The 19,055-nt window shown below is 35.9% G+C and overlaps 1 protein-coding gene across 1 annotated transcript in view; it reads right to left on the reverse strand.

Moving 5' to 3' along the window:
* LOC109674440 (doublecortin domain-containing protein 1) overlaps window positions 1-19,055 on the reverse strand; it is a 248,901-nt gene that overhangs the window by 67,811 nt on the left and 162,035 nt on the right. Inside the window, 1 exon segment of the mRNA XM_074043394.1 lies at window positions 12,092-12,254. The gene's annotated coding sequence lies outside the window, so the exon portion shown is untranslated.

Raw genomic sequence — 19,055 nt, forward strand, 5'->3', positions numbered from 1 at the left:
CAAACTGAAAAAGACTATATGAAAACAATCCCATTTACAATAGCCTCAAAAAAAATCAAATACCTAGGTGTAAACCTAACAAAGGATGTGAATGACCTCTACAAGGGAAACTATAAACTTCTGAAGAAAGATATTGAGGAAGACTGTAGAAAGTGGAGAGATCTCCAATGCTCATGGATTGGTAGAATCAACATAGTAAAAATGTCTATACTCCCAAAAGTAATCTACATGTTTAATGCAATTTCCATCAAAATTCCAATGACATTCATTAAAGAGACTGAAAAATCTACCGTGAAATTTATATGGAAACACAAGAGGCCATGAGTAGCCAAGGCAATACTCAGTCAAAAGAACAATGCTGGAGGTATCACGATACCCAACTTCAAACTATATTACAAAGCAATAACAATAAAAACAGCATGGTACTGGCACAAAAACAGACATGAAGACCAGTGGAACAGAATAGAGGACCCAGACATGAAGCCACACAACTATAACCAACTTATCTTTGACAAAGGTGCTAAAAATATACGATGGAGAAAAGACAGCCTCTTCAACAAAAACTGCTGGGAATACTGGTTAGCAGTCTGCAAACAACTGAAACTAGATCCATGTATATCACCCTATACCAATATTAACTCAAAATGGATCAAGGATCTCAATATCAGACCCAGAACTCTAAAGTTGGTACAAGAAACAGTAGGAAATATTCTGGAATTAATAGGTACGGGTAAGAACTTTCTCAATGGAACCCCAGCAGCACAGCAACTAAGAGATAGCATAGATAAATGGGACCTCATAAAACTAAAAATCTTCTGCTCAACAAAAGAAATGGTCTCTAAGAGAACACCCACAGAGTGGGAGAAAATATTTGCCAGCCACACATCAGACAAAGGACTGATAACCAGAATATATAGGAAACTTAAAAAACTAAATTCTCCCAAAATTAATGAACCAATAAAGAAATGGGCAAGTGAACTAAACAGAACTTTCTCAAAAGAAGAAATTCAACTGGCCAAAAAACACATGAAAAAATGCTCATCATCTCTAGCAATAAAGGAAATGCAAATTAAAACCACACTAAGATTCCACCTCACCCCTGTTAGAATAGCCATCATTAGCAGCATTTTGCTGATGGCGAGGAAAAAGGAACCCTCTTACACTGCTGGTGGGAATGTAGACTAGTACAACCACTCTGGAATAAAATTTGGAGGCTACTTAAAAAGCTAAACATTGATCTACCATATGATCCAGCAATACTACTCTTGGGATATACCCAAAAGAATGTGACACAGGTTACTCCAGAGGCACTTGCACACACATGTTTATTGCAGCACTATTCACAATAGCTAAGTTAGGGAAACAGCCAAGATGCCTCACTACCGACAAATGGATTAAGAAAATGTGGTATTTATACATAATGGAATTGTATGCAGCCATGAAGAAGAACGAAATGTTATCATTTGCTGGTAAATGGATGGAATTGGAGGATATCATTCTGAGTGAGATTATCCTGGTCCAAAAGATCAAAAATCATATGTTCTCCCTCAGATGTGGACATTAGATCAAGGGCAAACACAACAAGGAGATTGGACTTTGATCACATGATAAAGTGAGAGCACACAAGGGAGGTATGAGGATAGGTAAGACACCTAAAAAACTAGATAGCATTTGTTGCCCTCAACGCAGAGAAACTAAAGCAGATACTTTAAAGCAACTTAGGCCATAGGAGAAGGGGACCAGGAACTAGAGAAAAGGTTAGATCAAGAAGAATTAACTTAGAAGGTAACACACATGCACAGGAAATCAATGCGAGTCAACTAGCAAAAACCCTTGTTCCTTCCTATTATTGCTTATACTCTCTCTTCAACAAAATTAGAGAAAAGGGCAAAATAGTTTCTGCCAGGTAGCGAGGGGGTAGGGGAGAAGAGGGAGGGGGTGGGTGTGTAAAGGAGGGCGTGGGGGTGTAAGGGAGGGAGTGGGGGAAGGGGGGAGAAATGACCCAAACATTGTATGCACATATGAATAAAATAAAAATTTTTTTTAAATGAGTAATAAAAAAAAGAAATATTTTTGTTATGCAAGAAGCTAATTACCCTTGAGAAAAAAAACTTTATCCAATCAGAATTCAAAGACAGAGTGGGGAGATGGGAGATGAGAGAAGAGGGAGGGAGGAATGAAGGAATGAAGGAAGGAAGGAATTATTAGTTACTGAACCTTTAAACATGATTTTCAATGTCAGCTCTCTGGCATCCCTTAGAGAGTCTGAGGTAGAGCTGGAGGATAAATGGTCAGGAAACAGTGGGAGATAAAACCTGATGAGTGCATCTGTGGGGGCAGCCACCATTCTGGCTTCAAACAATGTGGATCCTACTTTTGTCTGTTTTATATAACTGATTTCAAGAAAGAAATTTGGTCTAAGAAAAAAGCTTGAAAACTACTATCTTTTTGAAATAATAAGCGGCATGTGTTTTCCTTAAGAGCAAGTTGTGAGGAAAGGATGGCAGTAAGACTTGTGGGTCAGAGTAAAGGAAGGACTGTGTGAGGTGGAGGTTGGAGGTGCTGGCAAAAGGCCTCCATGGGCCTCACAGTTACTCTAGCAATAGGTCTGACTCTTCCTTTAAGCATTTTCAATCACATTTCATTGTGTTATTATAGTATTTTTTTTACAGGTATGTAGTTTTTAAAAAATGTTCTCTTTATCCAATCATAATTCTCACAAGTTCAGTATATGAAAATGTTCATAATTATCTCAATGATAATAGCAGGTAAATTTGCTTAGTTGTCATGCCCTAAGCCAAGTAATTTCAATAAGCCCTTTATAATGGGAATATCTCAAGTAGAAACAGAACAAGAATTTCACTTTCATTGCATTAAATTAGTGCTGAAAATTATATTTAATTTAGACTAAAATATCAGTTATGTGGGTTCTGTCAGTAGTTGGGTTTAATGTTATGAATTATATTCTAGAACTTGGTTAATAAAGGACTCAATATGTTTTTAAATGGATATCCAGGGGGGTTGATGAGAAAAGCATAGTCAGAACCCCAAAATTCTATCTTATTAGGAGGGATTAACATTACAGGATGAAAGAGGAGCCAAATTATCAGATTTCCCCAAATTCCCAGCCTTGGAGATCACATTTTTACTTTTGTATAGAGTGTGTTTTTAATACTATTTTGTTCCCTTTTTATATGAAATATTCCTACAAATATTATTTTCTCCTAATACAAATGGATACTCTTGAGTGACTAAAACATACACAAAAACTTACTGTTTATAGTAAAATATTTTTATCTTGATGGTCCTTTTTTAAAATTATAAAACATCATCAAACTGTAGGTAGAACCTACTGCTTTTTCTGTACTTTCTAGAAAATCTACATATATTTATGTTCAAATGGAGAATTTATGCCTGAAAATATTCACAGTGAGGCAGACTAACATAGATGTCAGTGGGTGAGCCATGGGACAGGGACATATGTAGGGAAGCAATCTCAGCAACTTGAGCATATCAAACACTCTGTGAAAAAGCTAATTGAGAGGTAAAAACAAATTAACCACTATGGAGAAGGACAGTCTCCCTGAGAGAGACAGTGTGCCTGCAACAGTAAGGTTCAGTGGTCACATTTAGTCGAGGAACTGCTGGGACAGTAATACAGCTCTGGCCCATGGACTTTCCCTGCTGACTGCCCACCTGGCAATTCTCTGGGCACCTTCTAGGATGTCAGGATTGCACAGGGAAAGCCTGTCTCATTACAACAAGCACTGCATGGGAGCTAATGCCCAGACCAATTGCTCTTCCCTGATTTTGATACAAACGCTGTTTTTCTCTTCAGTAGATCTACCAAAGGAAGATTGTGTCTTCCTGAACATGAAAATTTACACCTGGCTGCAGATGCCTGTCAGGAAAAAGAGCTCTGGGAAGAAGAGTGGGTGAGGGTTTCAGTGCCCACTGCTAATTATCCCATGAGATGTCCGAAGGCATTTATAGTGTCTAGTCTCTTTACCTTTAAAATGGGGGGTGTAACATTGCCTACTATGGTAAAAATCTATACCTGAAAATTGTTTATCTCTATCACATTTAGCCCAACCTTTAGTGAGTGTTCTTGAAAAACCACAATAACCTTGGACATTTTACTACTGTCATCACAATTCCTTTTCAAAGGAAGGTCAGGGTTTGCATATTTTACTTCTTGTTGTTAAGGCATATCCTAAATATTATCCCATTGTTCACTCAAATAACAGGTGAAATAGAGCAGTTCAGGTATTATAAATACATTATTTGGGGAAAATGTAAATTACAAAAGACAAGGATCAAGGAGTGTACAATAGAAATAAAAATATAATATGCAAACAGAATAATAAGAAAGCCACCCATAAAATCTTCTATAGATAATAGAAAACAGTTCTACAGATCCTCTAGGCATTTGATTATTCTATGGAGATTTAAATATTTATTTACTTTATTTTGTATTTCCATACATGCATATATTGTACTTGGATCAGGTTATACCTCTCTATGTTCTTTCTTTTCCCCAGCCCACTCCCTCCTATTTTTTAAAATCATGTTCTTAGTGGGTTTCACTATGTCTTCATGCATAGAGACCATGTACTTTGATATTATTCACTTTCCATCACTCTATTTCCCTCTCCTCCTTCCTGGTCATCCCCTCCCAAACAGCCCCACATTTACATTCATTTTATATATATACAAATATATATGCACGTGTGTGTGTTTAATATATATATCACACACACATATATAAATATATGTATATATATATATATGTATCAGTTTAATATAGGTCTAGATTCCACATATGAGAGAAAATGTGATATTTGTCTTTCTGAGCCTGATTTGTTTTGCTTAACACGATGAGCCTTAACTACTTTAATAAACTTCTTATTAATATAAATGAATGTTGGGTCATATTTTTAAATGACCACAAAATAGAATGCAAATTTCAAGTAGTTTCATGGTGCTCTTGTGCCATGGATAGAGCCCATTCAAGTATTCAAAACACAGAAAAGGCCAGGAGGGAATTATTGATAAAGGCATCTTTTCTGCTTTCAACCCAATTAACCCATTTTCTAAATACAAATAGGCCTGTGAAGGTAAAGTGATGTTAGTGTATAAAAATTTAAGAAGATTGACATATTAGTTTTCTATTTAATAGGTGTCATATTATTCTAATTATACAAAAATAAGCATAGTTTTGGGTCCAGAAGAACTTGAACCTCTAAGGCACCATTAATTTGCCATGATTTACCCTCTCATTCTAAATAAATATGCACTTTCATACTTAATTCTAAAGAGATCTTCCCTTTCCTCTGCCCTGCCCCAACTCCCAAATTTAACAAACTTTAGGCAGCACAGAAGCTAGATTTGCCCCTACTGGCAGCAAATGGAAGACAACCCACACAGAATCATTGACCAATTGTGTGTGAAAAGCACTAATTCCAGTAAAAGGACACCCTGTATCCTCCTTCCTCTTGTTCCCCATGCTTTTTCCCACCTACTCACACATCACACATTTGCTCATCAATCCTCTGTTGCATTCACCCACCTTACTACTAGTTTTTCCACCCACCATCCCCTACAGATTTGCTAATACCCTTTCCCATCAATCCTTTCTTCTATGCTCTCCTAGGGAAACACTAACATTTCTGACAGCATCTCCATGGGAATGAAGAGGAGGAGGAGTGGCAGAAGAACGGGACTAGGAAGGCAGAAGTCACTGAGCCATGGCTATTAGCAGATATTCTCATACAGGCTGGGTGGGGGTGGTGGCAGCAACAGGGAATATTGAGCAAGAGAAGGTCTAAAATGGTAAGAAATTGCTCCACAAAACCTGTTTCCTAAAGGGTTTCACAGATTATAGTAGACATTGTGTGTAACCATTGCAGGTAAAAACATTAAGAAATCTCATCAATGTAAAAGTTGGTATGATGTGGTGGCAAGAAAATGTATCAGAATACAAAAAGAAAAAGTGTGCACTATGGTTATGACTACATAGGGACTATGAGTGCAGATGGAAATGACACACAAGGGTGAAAATGGCTGTGTAGAAACAGAGCAATTATACTTGACACTAGTTTTAATGATAAAAATCTTTTATTACCTCTTTGATTGCTCTGCTAACACTAGCCCATGACTTTAATGAACCTCTCTTAGCTAGTTTACAATCAACTTATTGAGGTATAATTTGTGTCAGATAAAATAGTATCATTTTAAGTGTTCAACTTGATGAATTTTTACATCTGTGTGTACCTGTGTAATCAGTCTTTGAGACACAGAAAATTATTGTCACTCCAAAAGCTTTCCTCATTCTCTTTGAAGTGAATGTAATTTTGTCTTTAGTATCTGGCTATGTCAGATATAGGAACTAGTTTAAAAAACTACAGATTTCAGTTTCTTTTCCATCAGTCCAAATATCCATTATCCAACAATAGAGTTGGGGGGAGATGGAGGAGAATGCATTACCATGAATAATACACATGGTATTTTTAAAATTATTGTTGTTATAGCTCATTTAATTTTATGTGAGAAACATGTCAGTAACCTTGGCCTTTCATGACCAACTTTCCTCCCTGGCCTGAAAAGGGCAGCTTTATGTAGCACATGATCCTAAACTTTCCCCAATCACAGGCCACAAGGTATTGAATCTGTATTGGCTTCTTAGTCAAGTTTGGACTGAATCAAACAGATTCTCTCCTTACATGATTTGAACCAAGAGACCGAATAACACTAGTCAGAGTTAACGATGACCATTTACACCTGATGGCCAGGGCTAAGGACCATAATTTTCCTCCATATCCATTTGAAGAAGTAAAAAGAGAGCCAACTTGTAGAAAGAAACAAGAAATGGAAGAACAAATCTCACACAGACATTCAGACAGAGGAGAGATCATGAAGCTTTCATTTCTGTAATATTTCCTCATATTCTATTTTTATTGAATTAGTTTGAGAAAGTTTATGATGCAGGTAACAAGAACATTTTCAAGTGAACATGAGATTAATGTCATTAGAGCTGCTGGGAAAAAAGGGGAAATGACAAGAGGGGAAAGATAAATTCAAAGTTTCCTTTACCCTCTGCCTAGACCATCTTAGGAAGAAAAGGAAGGGCTCCAAAATCAAAGCAGTACTATTTGCAGGAATCTTTGGTATGGATGTCTGAAAAATGCCAAGCATCTCCTTGTATGCCTTGATCTTATTACCACAGTTCAAGGTGATTGGCACTAAAAAGTGATGTCGAACAACTAAGAGTACAGACCAGGGACCACAACTCCTTTCATTTAATAATTTTCTTATGTGAAAAGTTAGTCAAAAACCAGAAGGTTTTCTTTTTAAAGAACAAAATCTGTTACTAACTATTGTATAATTTTCTAATAAACAATAGCACTACTTTTTTTGCTTTTGTTTTTGCTTTTTAGAGGTACTGGGGTTTGAATTCAGGGCTTTGGAAGTTGCGAAGCAGGCACTCTACTGCTTGAGCCACACCTCTGGTCCATTTTGTTCTGGTTATTTATTTTTTTTAAACAATAGCACTATTATCAGAACATTCAAATAGAATAAAATTCAGAATAGGTATTTCTACATCTCACAAATACATCCTTTTATATTGCCCTAACTTGGATATAGTTCTTTTTTTTTTTAAGTTAGGTTATATTCATTGTACAGGAGGGGAATTCATTGTGACAATTCCAAATAGGCTTATATTGTACATTGGTTAGATCACCCCCACTGTCTACCTCTAGCCCCTCCCCACCCCATGTAAAGCAATTGCAAGAGGGTTCTTTGTTTTATTTCATATAAGTATATGAAGTTCATCCACCATATACCCTCACCTTAATCTCCTTCATTTACCCTCCCCTTTCCACAAGTATCCCCTCCATACACTGTACCTATTTTACAGTCCTATCTTTTGTTATTAATATTTAAGTTGATGTTCCAAGGGGAATCTGAATGTGTCCCTGCTGTGAGTCTACTTTACTTTGGTCCATTCAACTCTTTTCATTGCTCTCCCTTTTACCTCCCACCCCTCAGTTTTCAATAGCTTTCAGTACACATCCGTATATCCTCTACCTTCACAGATGTTAGGTTTTATGATGTTGATGATGCTCTATCATTCTCCTTTCCTTTCCCGTAACTTGGATATATTTCATGCCTACTTTATCTTCAGACACTACTTTCTCAAGCGTTTGAAGTTAGCAAGTATTTTAAACCAGCCCTACAAAATGTGATATAGGCAGTTACATATTCATCAGAAAAACCCTAAACTGATTGTGAGTTTAAGCACCTTAGACCCAGATGACTTCACTAGTCATCTAGTGGCGTAGCCACTCCAGCCACAAAGACTTTGTATTTCTTTCCTCTCTAAGTTTCCTTCTGAAAATATATCTTGGAAAGGAACAATGCAAAATAGTAAATAAAAAACACAAATTGCTCACTTTAGCTATTCTTCAGAGGAAAAAATTCTCCCTTTCCATAGTTTTGGGATAAATTATTTCAATGCTAGCTTTCCTACTTTCCTGATGCAAAAGTACAGAGACTGTATTAAAAGTTGCTTAGAAAATCTTGCTATGATTCTCAGCCCTGACTGACAATAGTCTCACTCGGGAACTTTATAAAAATACAGATGTCTGGACCACATCTGAAGATGTTCTGGTGAATGTTCAACAGCCTTCTTGGGGATGGAGTGATAATTACACATCCTGCTGATATAAAAACATATGGCACATAAGTTGAGAATAATACCAAAATATTTCTTACTCTTATTGTAAATTCCACATAGTAAAGAGATTCCCACAGAATGCTTTCATTGATTTTTGCTGAGTCTTTTATGTCACAATTGAGAAATGAGTGCCGTTCTGAATGTTGATTGATATTTTCATCCAGGTTAATAAGAAAAAAGTAAAACTAAAACATGGAAGATAGATATAGGACTCTTCCTGCTAATTAATGACATGAGCAACTTCTTTGCTACCTCAGATATAAATTTTTCTATACTGGAAGAAGACTTCAATATTTTTGTGCTCTTCAAAATTTAACAGGTTCAGAAATTTTTGTCTTTTTTTCAATTGAATTTGCACTGTGGAATTTGTTCCCATCATAAACTTAAGTCTAGACCAAGGGCCAAATTTTCCTGGAAAGAGCCAATGAATAAATATCTTAGGGTTTTTCAAGTCAACCGATTTCCCCCTCAAACACTCAACTCTACTACTGTACCTAAAAGCAGCCATTGAAAATGACACAGAATTGCAGCTATGTTCCATAATAACTTCATTTCCAAAACAACAGGCAATTCTGGTGCATGTCTCATCTAAACAGTCACCAAAACCTTCACTCATCTACAGCACTTACCACTTCCTATGGTATACTCAGTGTCCCAAGTCGTCACTGAAGATAAGGTGAGGAAGAAATGCACAATAGCACATTGCTACACAGTGCTCTCAACACAAAGATTGGATTAGCATTAAGAACTTCAAGGTAACAAATAAGAGTAAAATGTCATAGAAAAAATGAGACCTGTCAAAACTATTCCAGGAATGGGGGAGAAGGAGATAAAGGAGAATGAAGGAGGGGGTACATTCAACTATGATATATTGTAAGAACTTTGTAAATGTCACAATATACCCCCAGTACAATAATAATATGGTAATACATTTAAAAAATAAAATAAGTTGGAAGTAAAGGGTATTTACTAGCTTTTCTTTTTTCTTTCTGATAGTTCAGGAGTTTCAACTCAGGGTCTGATACTTGCTAGTCATTCATTCTACCATTTGGACTATGCCCCCCAAGAATTTTGTTGCTTTTTTTTTTTTGGATAGGGTCATACATGTTTGCCCAAGGCTAGCCTCAGACCACAATCCTCCTACCTATACTTCCTCAGTGGCTGGGATTACAGTTGTGAACCATCACACTTGACTTACTGACTGAAATGGGATCTCACTAAGTTTTTGTCAGAGCTGGCCTCTGACCACCATCCTCTTGATCTCTGCCTCCCAAGGAACTGGGATTATAGACATGAACCACCATACCTGGCCTGTTAACTTGGTTTTTAATATGACCTATTTAATTATAAGTTCATGTAAGATTTTAATTATGTCCATCCTTAACAACTGGCTCACAAAACCCCTGAGAATTTAACAGTCAGTGCTCACAAACTGGTAGAGCCAGCCAATTCAAAATCCCTGGGAGTGAGAAAAATGATATATTTTTTAAAGTTTCCAGACAATTCTAATACCTGGTTTAGACGGAAAACCACTGTCCTAACTCCTGAGGATGGGGCTGATGTCCATATTTCTTGGGATTTGGAAGAGGATTTTATTGACTAAGAGAATCTGGATCTTTCAAAGGAGAAAACTGAGGGGATTGGAGATGGAAGTAAATGTTGCTGAGAACTTCACAGAGGAAAAACCATAAAGCAAGAGGATGACTGCAATAGGGGAAAGTGAATGCTATAGAGACAGGACTAGAGAGATCAACCACCCCAGTTTGGTGGATGTAGGGTTTTCAGAACTAAAACTAGGAAAGTCCCAGAAAACTACTGGAGGCATTGGGTTTTTTATTATAACTGATTTTAACTTAATAGCCACATGTAGCTAGTGGCTACTGCATCAGATAGCACTGTAGATACATACAAATACAACATAGTTCCTGTGCATATATGAACTTCCTTTTTATTTGCTGGTACGAAAAGAAGTTTGAAGCATGCTCCAAGGGTAATAGATGAGAATAACAACTCAGATTCTAAAGTTAAATCTTTGCTATCAAACTGACATGCTAATATGATAGAAGTTCTTCAGAAGTAAGCAGTTAACTTGTGAGGGGAAATTTTTTTTCAGGTTTCACTATAATTGGTTTAATAGTTGCTGATGCAGATAGGTAGGGCTGAATGGTACTATGGAAACTATAGTCCCTCACCTGGTGTCTCTCCTAATCAATAGCAAGTACTTTGCAAAATTTCAGAATAGGTACATAATCAAGTCACAAATCTGAGAAGAGTAGTGCTACTGGACTCTGGGAACCACTGGCATCGATTTGACTAGTACAAGACCATGAAAAATAAACGGCCATGTTTAAGATTGAAGTACATTCCCCAAAAGGTCAATTTTAATGGTGATATTCTCATTCAAAATGTGTACATGGGAATATTATTAAAAGAAACAAGTATCTGGAAAATAAAACTGAATATCAGGAAGGATGAACTGTAGAGATGAAGAATGATCAAAGTTCAATTAACTTTGAACATTATCATATCCTCATAAAAATAAAAAGGAAACGAAGAGTTTAAATAACAGCATTTTTTAAATGAAAAAGGACCATACTTCGAGAAATTCAAATTTTACTAGAGTTTCTTAAAATGTGAGCTACAAAACTATAGAACAATATTAGCCTGACAAACTTATTATGGGTGTTCTATTATGAATACAGATGTGCTTAAATTTCCTAAGCTCTCAGTACCTATACCACTTCATCCAACGAGTTATTCTTTTTCTCTTCTAAAGCTGCAATAGCAGAGAAGTCTAGGACATTTAGCCACTTGTCCTGACAAATAACCAATTCACCTTTTCCCCCCAGTATATTCTTGAGTATTGATTTTACAAAGTGAACTCAGACATGTGTCACACTTATCCAATACAGATCCTTTTCCTTGGAAATGTAGTTTGAACATCAATCAGTCACCTGGCCTTTCACCTTCAATTCCTATTGCCACAGTCTGTCAACTATTAAGCTTGGCCATTTCTCCAAATATATTATTTTTAAAAACTGAAATATACATTTTATCCTTTGAAAAATATGTTTCTTGAAAAAGGATGCAAATATTCACTTGGTTTAATTTCTTCATTAATATTACTTTTCATGGTTAAAAACTAGTTAAAGTTGATAAATTCCTGTTTCAAGGACATCTAAATATTTCCTTTTAAGTATTACCTGAATAGTAATATTACAACTTGTAAGTCAAACTCTAGTTTTGAGAGCAAGATAAAGAGAAATTCAAGTTGAACTGCAATATTACAAGCATCTTCAACTGGAGAGACTGTTTTTTGCTTGAATGAAAAGAAAGTCACAGAATGACACCCACCTTGAGCTCCTGGGACCAGAGTGTTTGCTGGAAGGCTTTTAATGTGTTGGTAGGCATAAGAGGAGAATTGCTCCTGCTCAGCCTGTAATTGGGGGCCAAGCTTAGAGAGATGACCTCTGTTGCTTTTGATAGCTGTCTGCAATTCATCAATCAGCCTATTCACCTGAAGGGGTTAAATTACAAGAATTGTTAGCAAGAAGTAATTGTTGATGTCACACCTATTAGATTTTTGAGTATCTAGTTTGATGGGGTAAAATGACTTCAACACAAGAATTTAAGTATAGCTCTATCCTCAAATAAAGAGACTACAGGAGACATTCATCATCAACTATATCCCTTCATTAATTTTATTTATGAAAACATGTCTAACCTTTCCCCTTCAGTAATATGAAATAGGTAGCCTTTTATAATAGCTGAATGAAAAATCTCTCTGAGTATGAAAAGAATCTTATACATCTGACAAGAACACAACTTTCCAGGACTTTAAATAATCCAACTTATGTAACCTACTACCATATTTCATTTTTACTACATTTCCTTCCTTTTTAGAATATTTAATTTTACTATGTGTTACATTAAAAAAATCAACACATATATTAAATTAAGATTTTATTGACCTTTATGATAAACCTATTATCTCCTCCCAAATACTCTAAAATATAATTTTCCAAATTTCATAAACAGAATTTTTCAAAATATCCATACTTCAAAGACAATACTCTGTTCTAGACAATATTTTAATTGTATAACAACATCAATATAAACCATAGAAAATTTCCAGAAGCAGCAAAGACTTAAAAACATATACCTTTGATTTTTCTTTCTAGACTTTTTAAATCAATGTATTTAGGACAGACATATGACCTTTACTTATAGATTTACTAAGACATGCTGAATGCTCAGAAATAATTAATGTGCTAGTTATATACTTTACAAATTAAAAATCATTATTCTTCACTGATTCTTCATTGTTTTCCATAAACTTATATTCTATCTAATAAACCAGATTATTACATAAACATTAGTTAATACATAGTAGTATGAAGAGCAGAAATAGAGATCAAGATCAGAAATCCACTTTATTTGTGATTCTTTAAAGTGATCAAATTAGACCCATTTAGAATTATTAATAACCATGAAAAGAGCATGAACTTTGAAGTCTTTAGTTAAAATTCTGGCTCTCTCACTCACTGACTAGGAGACTTTGAACAGGTAATAAAACTCTCATCCACAATTAAGAATAGTACTGGCCTTACCATACTGAGAATTAAGTAAGATTAAAAAGAATAGATGGCACAATGTCTAACCCACAGTTGGTATATTATTATAGTGTTATTTAAATTTCTGCATTGTCTGTCTATCAAGTTTTAATTGTATGTTTTTCTTGGTCCATCTTTCCTAACCTTACCCTTGTTTTACACGAGGCAGATAGAAATTCTAAACTATTTGCTACATAATTCTCTAGCTTCCATGCCCACAAATAAGACTCACTGAAAGTTTGTACTATTAACCATATCATTTGAGTATTTTTCTACTTCACCTAATTAGTTCAATTTGTGTGCATGCATGTGTGTTTGCTAAAAGTTAAATGTAATTACAGTTTTGCAGGCATAAAAACATAAATTTTATTTACATGCCTATAAGCTACTTTAAAATGATTTCTATTATTCTGGGAAAATATAGTCCAAGTACTAAAAGAAAAAAATCTGCCAACCAAGAATATTATGCCCAACAAAATTATTCTTTATATATAACTGAAGGAGAAATAAAGTCTCCCAAATAAATACAAACTAAGGCAATTCATCACCACACCAGCCTTATAAGAAATACTTAGGGGAATCCTGCATTACAAATGAAAGCATGATAACTATCTCATTAAAATACACAAATATGTACAGTTCACTAGAAAAACAGGTACATGAAAAAGAAAGGGAAGAGAATCAAAACACAGCATGTCAGAAAACTACCAAATCAAAAAACTGCTAATAAAAGAGGTGGAAAGGAATTAGAAAATACACAAATCAAGACGACCACAGTTAACATAATGGCAGGAGGAAGTTCATACTATCAATAATAACCTTGATAACCTAACAAACTAAATGCTGGAACATATCAAAAAGATCACACAACATAATCAGGTGAGATTCCTCCAAGTGATGCCATCAAATGGTTCAACATATGCAAATCAATATTTATGAAGATACTTAAGTAAGGAAGTAAAAAGGCTCCACAATGAGAACCATAAGACACTGATGACAGAAATTACAGAAGACATATAAAAAATGGAAAGTTACCCATGTTCATGGATCAGAAGAGCCAATACTGTCATGATCATGCTACCCAAAGAGATGTAGAGTCAATGCAATTTTCACCAAAATTTCAATGACTTTCTACACAAAAATAGAAAAAGGATCCTAAAATTATACAAAACCACAGCTAGAATAGCCAAAGTAATTGTGGGGGTGAGAGGAACAAGAGTAGGGATATCACATTATCTAATTCCAAAACATACTACAACGCTGATCACTAAAATAGCATGGTACAGGCATATAAACACACACACCAATGAAACAGAGTAGAGGCCCAGGAATTAATGCACGCTTATACAGCCAACTGATTGTAGACAAAGGTGCAAAGAACATACTGTGGAGAAAAGTCTCTTTACTAAACGATTCTACAAAATTGAAAATGCAAATGCAGAAGAATGAAACTTATTCTTATTCTCTCACCCCATACAAACATGAACTCAAAATGGATCAAAGAACTAAATCTTAAACCTGAAACTATGAAATTACTGCAAGAAAATATATAAGAAACACTTCATGACACTGGCATAGGCAATAATTTTTTTTAGAAAGGGCCCACAAAGCACAGACAATGAAAGTAAAAATAGACAGAAATGGACAAATGAAGAAACTCCACACAGCAAGGCAACAATCACCAGGATTAGCAGAAAACTTACAGAGTGGGAGAAAACACTTGCAAAATGTTCATCTGATAAGTGATGAACATCCAGACTACATAAAGAACTAAAAATGAGCACCAAATATAAATAATAATCCAATTTTTTTTCTTTTTCTTTTATTATTCATATGTGCATACAAGGCTTGGGTCATTTCTCCCCCCTGCCCCCACCCCCTCCCTTACCACCCACTCCATACCCTCCCTCTACCCCCCACCCCCTCAATACCCAGCAGAAACTATTTTGCCCTTATCTCTAATTTTGTTATAGAGAAAGTATAAGCAATAACAGGAAGGAACAAGGGTTTTTGCTGGTTGAGATAAGGATAGCTATACAGGGCATTGACTCACATTGATTTCCTGTGCGTGGGTGTTACCTTCTAGGGTAATTCTTTTTGATCTAACCTTTTCTCTAGTTCCTGGTCCCCTTTTCCTATTAGCCTCAGTTGCTTTTAAGGTATCTGCTTTAGTTTCTCTGCGTTAAGGGCAACAAATGCTAGCTAGTTTTTTAGGTGTCTTACCTATCCTCACCCCTCCCTTGTGTGCTCTTGCTTTTATCATGTGCTCATAGTCTAATCCCATTGTTGTGTTTGCCCTTGATCTAATGTCCACATATGAGGGAGAACATATGATTTTTGGTCTTTTGGGCCAGGCTAACCTCACTCAGAATGATGTTCTCCAATTCCATCCATTTACCAGCGAATGATAACATTTCGTTCTTCTTCACGGCTGCATAGAATTCCATTGTGTGTAGATACCACATTTTCTTAATCCATTCGTCAGTGGTGGGGCATCTTGGCTGTTTCCATAACTTGGCTATTGTGAATAGTGCTGCAATAAACATGGATGTGTAGGTGCCTCTGGAGTAACAGTCTTTTGGGTATATCCCCAAGAGTGGTATTGCTGGATCAAATGGTAGATCGATGCCTAGCTTTTTAAGTAGCCTCCAAATTTTTTTCCAGAGTGGTTGTACTAGTCTACATTCCCACCAACATCCTCGCAAACACTAGTCTACATTCCCACCCGCATCCTCGCCAACACCTGTTGTTGGTGGTGCTGCTGCTGCTGGCTATTCTAACGGGTGAGGTGGAATCTTAGCGGGGTTTTAATTTGCATTTCCTTTATTGCTAGAGATGGTGAGCATTTTTTCATGTGTTTTTTGGCCATTTGAATTTCTTCTTTTGAGAAAGTTCTGTTTAGTTCACTTGCCCATTTCTTTATTGGTTCATTAGTTTTGGGAGAATTTAGTTTTTTAAGTTCCCTATATATTCTGGTTTTCAGTCCTTTGTCTGATGTATAGTTAGCAAATATTTTCTCCCACTCTGTGGGTGTTCTCTTCAGTTTAGAGACCATTTCTTTTGATGCACAGAAGCTTTTTAGCTTTATGAGGTCCTATTTATCCATGCTATCTCTTAGTTGCTGTGCTGCTGGGGTTTCATTGGAAAGTTCTTACCTATACCTACTAACTCCAGAGTATTTCCTACTCTTTCCTGTACCAACTTTAGAGTTTGGGGTCTGATATTAAGATCCTTGATCCATTTTGAGTTAATCTTGGTATAGGGTGATATACATGGATCTAGTTTCAGTTTTTTGCAGACTGCTAACCAGTTTTCCCAGCAGTTTTTGTTGAAGAGGCTGCTATTTCTCCATCGTATATTTTTAGCTCCTTTGTCAAAGACAAGTTGGTTATAGTTGTGTGGCTTCATATCTGGGTCCTCTATTCTGTTCCATTGGTCTTCATGTCTGTTTTTGTGCCAGTACCTTGCTGTTTTTATTGTTATTGCTTTATAATATAGTTTGAAGTCAGGTATTGTGATACCTCCTGCATTGTTCTTTTGACTGAGTATTGCCTTGGCTATTCGTGGCCTCTTGTGTTTCCATATAAATTTAACAGTAGATTTTTCAATAATCCAATTTTTTAAATGGACAAAAGAAACTAAACTGACATTTTTCAAAAGAAGACATACATATAGCCAACCAGTGCCTAAAAAAATGCTCAGTTTCACTAAAACACTAAAGAGATCAAATCAAAACTACATGAGATATCATTTCTTCCCAGTTACAATAGCTGTCATCAAAAACTAGAAATAACAAGTGCTGGCGAGTATACAAAGAAGGAGAAACCTTATACACTGTTGATGAAAATGTAAATCATACAGTCATTCTGGAAAATAGCATGGAGCTCCCTAAAATGCTATCCATGACCCAGCAATTTCACTAGTTGGTATATGATGAAATTTTTATACCCAAAAGATTGCAACCCCATTTATTGTGGCACTAGTCACAATTACCAAAATATGGAATTAACCTAGCTGCCCTTCAATGGATAAATGGATAAAGAAAACATGCTATACTTATACAATGGAGTACCACTCAGTCATAAAAAGAATGAAATCCTGTCATTTTCAGCAACATGGACAGAACTAGAGAACATGCATTGAGTGAAACAAGGTAGACACAGAAAGACATGTTCTCTCATTTATGGAAACCAATAACTCAATCTTGTAAAAGTATAGAATCGAATTGTGGACACTACAAATGCGAAAGGAGGACAGAAAGAAATTATGAAGGACTTTGAGAGTGGGAAGGGTGATGGTAGAAGGGAGACTGAAGGGTGGACAGACATTATCAATTTATGATGTATATATGTGTGGAACCATCATAATGAACCCCATTGGTTTGTACAATTAACTGTGTTAATAAAAATTATTCCTTTTTTTCTTTTTCTCTCTTTAAAGAATTCTTTTTTTCTAAATAAAGAATTGTCAAATTTTTCACTAAGGGACAGACAGCAAATAGTTTTGGGTTTGTGAGTCATAAGGTCTCTGTCAAAATTATTTAACCCTGCAATTTTAGATGGAAAGTAGTCATAGAACATGTAAATGAATGGGCATGGCTGTGGTCAAATAAGACTTTATTTAAAAAAATAAGCAGTGGGCCAGATTTGGTCTCATGACAATAGTTTGGCTATCCCTGTTCTAAATACACATATTTCCTATCCCTTCCTTCCTTCCTTCTTTTCTTCCTTCCTTCCTTAATTCCTTCCTTTCTCAAATTAGTATCTAGTCCAAGCCACCCTTTTCTCATCCCCTTCCCCACCTTGGATTACCAAAATACCTACTAGTGGTTTTCTTGACCCCACTCTCCTCCTCTAATCCATCCTGCTACCTCTACAATTAGTATACCTCGAGTAGCATATTGAGCCCCTCTAGTGACTCTACCACATTCTCTGCTTGACATTCAAGCTCTTTTATAATATGATTCCATCTGGCTTTATGGCTCATATTTCCATCAGACCACTCCTCTCTCTAACAGATGTCTCTTCTCACTGCCTCTATCCCCCTAACACACACACACACACACACACACACACACACACACACACACACACACAGCTTCTCTGTTTCTAAAGTGCCATAATAAATTAGACAATATTTAATTTATTTATTATGATCAACACTAATTTCACAAATGAAAAAAGAAAAGTTAATCTATGCAGAATACAAAGCATCAGCACTGAAACCAGAGTCCAGAGCCCCTAACAACAAGGCCACTGTTTTACTTTCTTCTAAGTCATTCATCACTTAAGTTCCAGCACATACTCCATGGATGTGGACATTTGGCACTTAAGCAAAGTTAACTGTGTACTGTGCTTTACTTGATTTATGCATGAATACCTTATTCTTCTAATATGAAATTATAACTTCTCCCAATTGTCCCCCATATACACTTTATATAACAAGCTAATGAGTTTTGCAAGTGATCCCTATTAGGCTAGACACGTGTTGAGGGCAGGATGTAAAGTCTGGTTAAAAACATAGAAGAAATCAAGGAAAGATGTGATAAGTGGTACTCTCTTGCAGACATATAAATGACATCAAGTTCTTCATGTAATTGTTTTGACTAATAAGAGAAGTAACATATTCCACTTCTCAGCAGAACCATTAAGAGCCATTCTTCTTTTTCCCCCACCATGAAAATAGCAATGTCCCAATAGGAACTA

Source organism: Castor canadensis, chromosome 1, assembly GCF_047511655.1.
Source record: "Castor canadensis chromosome 1, mCasCan1.hap1v2, whole genome shotgun sequence".
Classification (NCBI taxonomy): Eukaryota; Metazoa; Chordata; class Mammalia; order Rodentia; family Castoridae; genus Castor; species Castor canadensis.